Consider the following 2,487-nt stretch of genomic DNA (forward strand, 5'->3'; position numbering starts at 1 on the left):
ATACATATAACTTAGAGTCCCATTGTGATCTGATACTGAATAGAGAGAATGATCTGGAAAGACAGGTAAGAAGCAAGAAGAGTAAAGTGGGGAAATAAGATTCTTCTCCATAAAAACACCAAATTGTGGATGATACAGGTGCTGCTGGAGGGCCCGGAGGCCGAGGGGGCCCCCAGATAGGAGGCTGAGGTAGTTTCCGTGGAGGCTTCGGCAGCATCCCGGGGCTGGGGCCGAGGACAAGGAGTGGCTCCCTGTCACCAAGCTGGGCGGCCTGGTCAAGGACATGAAGATCAAGTCCCTGGAGGAGATCTATCTCTTCTCTCTGCCCATCAAGGAATCTGAGATCATCGACTTTTTGCTGGGAGCATCCCTCAAGGACAAGGTTTTGAAGATAATGCCTGTGCAAAAGCAGACCCGTGCTGGCCAGCAGGACCAGGTTCTAGGCATTTGTCGCCATTGAGAATTACAGTGGACATCATTTGGGCTCCAGGGAGGTAGCCACTGCCGTCTGTGGGGCCGTCATTCTGGCCAAGCTCTCCATCATCCCCGTGCAGCGAGGCTACTGGGGTAACAAGATTGGCAAGCCCAATGCTGTCCATTGCAAGATGACTGGCTCTCTGTGGCTCTGGGCTGGTGAGTCTCATCCCTGCCCCAGGGGCACTGGCATCATCTCAGCCCCTGTGCCGAAGAAGCTGCTGCTGGCCAGTATTGACGATTGCTGCACCTCTGTCAGGAGCTGCACTGCCACCCTGGGCAACTTTGCCAAGGTCACCTTTGATGCCATTTCCAAGACCTACAGCTATCTCACGCCTGATCTCTGGAAACAGATGCTGTTCACCAAGTCTCCATATCAGGAATTCACTGACCATCTTATAAAGACCCACACCAGAGCTTCCTTGCAGAGGACCCAAGCTCCAGCCGTGGCCACCACATAGTTTTATATGAGAAAAATAAAGTGAGTGGAAGCTGGTTACAAAATAAATAAATAAATAATAAATAAAATGGGGAAGGTAAGAAGGAATAAAATACAGAAATAGGAATCAAAATAGATACAAAATAATAATTTAAAAAAATGTCAGGGGAGAAGAGATCATAAGAGAGAGAATGGAGAAATAAAGAAGCTTAGGGACTTGAGAAAAATACCGAGATAGTCTAGATAAAGACATGCAGAATAAGACAGATGTAGCCAAAGGGAGAGGGAGAAATGTAGAGTGAGCAATAAAGAGGCAGAACAATTAGACTGCTAATGCAATGAATTCCTGCTCCTCATCACAAAGCCAGTTGCTGACCTGCACTACAAATCTTTAAGTATTTTGTCACCTCACTGCTCTGGGAAAAAAATGTTATTGGGATTTGAGTCATTATTTATACATGCAACAAATAATAATTAGTCTCACGGATGAGGCATTGGTCCAGGCACTGGGCTGTACATGATAATGCTGATGCCTCGTTCAGTTTATTTCCTAGGATGAACACAATTCAATCTTTGTGGAGTGTGGTAAGGATTGTGGTGATTATGATTGGCAACCCCACCAAATACAATGAGGAGAGAGAAGTTCCCCAAAGAAAATAATGTGTGTCTATGTGTATAAAGTCCCACTGGGGTGGGGGGCAGTGTTTGCTGATTAAAGCAATAGAGGTCCAATACAGACTGGCCTCATGTCTTATTTTATAGAAATCAATCAATCAATCTGAAATATTTTACCTAGATAATTTAGCTACTAAGTGGCTTAAACAGAATTTTAACTCAGATCTATCTAATCTAGTCAATAACAAACAATCTAAATTCATATCATTAGAGTCCCATATTAGAAGAAATAATGGCTGATAACTTCCCATATTTGGAAAAAGACATAGATAGATAGATAGATAGATAGGTAGATAGATAGATATAGGTATAGATATATACACAGATTTAAAAAGCTAATAGAATTCCAAGTAGGGTAAACTTAAAGAAATCCACATCACGACACAGCATAATTCAATTCTGAACACTGAAAACAAAGACAGTATCTTGAAAGCAGCCAGGTAGAAACAAGGTATTATCTTTAGAGAAATACCAATTTGAATTACAGATTTCTCATCTGAAACAATGGAGGACAAAGAGAAGTGGCACAGTATTTTTCAAGTGCTGAAAGAAAAGAACTATTAACTGCAAATTCCATATATTGCAAAGCTATTCTTCAGTAGTGAAAAGGGAATAAAAATGTTCTCATGTGAAAGAAAACTCTGAGAATTTGTTACTTAACAGATACACACTTAAAGAATGGCTAAAGGAAATTCTTCAAGCAGAAAGGAAATGATAAATGAAGGAATCTTAGAGCATCAAGAAGGGAAAAAATGAAAACAACCAAAATATGACTAAACATAATAGATTATTCTCCCGATGAGTTTTCTGAATCTTATCTGAGGACTGAAACAAAAGTTATAACACCATCTGCATTAGTCAGCTTGGGCTGCCATATAAAATACCACAGACTGAGTGAC

The 2,487-nt window shown here is 41.3% G+C and overlaps 1 pseudogene; it reads left to right on the forward strand.

Annotated features, from left to right (window-relative positions):
* The first annotated feature begins 207 nt into the window (after positions 1-207).
* LOC132377084 (small ribosomal subunit protein uS5-like) lies at positions 208-935 on the forward strand (annotated as a pseudogene).
* The last annotated feature ends 1,552 nt before the right edge of the window (positions 936-2,487 follow it).

Source organism: Balaenoptera ricei, chromosome 13 (assembly GCF_028023285.1).
Source record: "Balaenoptera ricei isolate mBalRic1 chromosome 13, mBalRic1.hap2, whole genome shotgun sequence".
In the NCBI taxonomy this organism is placed as follows: domain Eukaryota; kingdom Metazoa; phylum Chordata; class Mammalia; order Artiodactyla; family Balaenopteridae; genus Balaenoptera; species Balaenoptera ricei.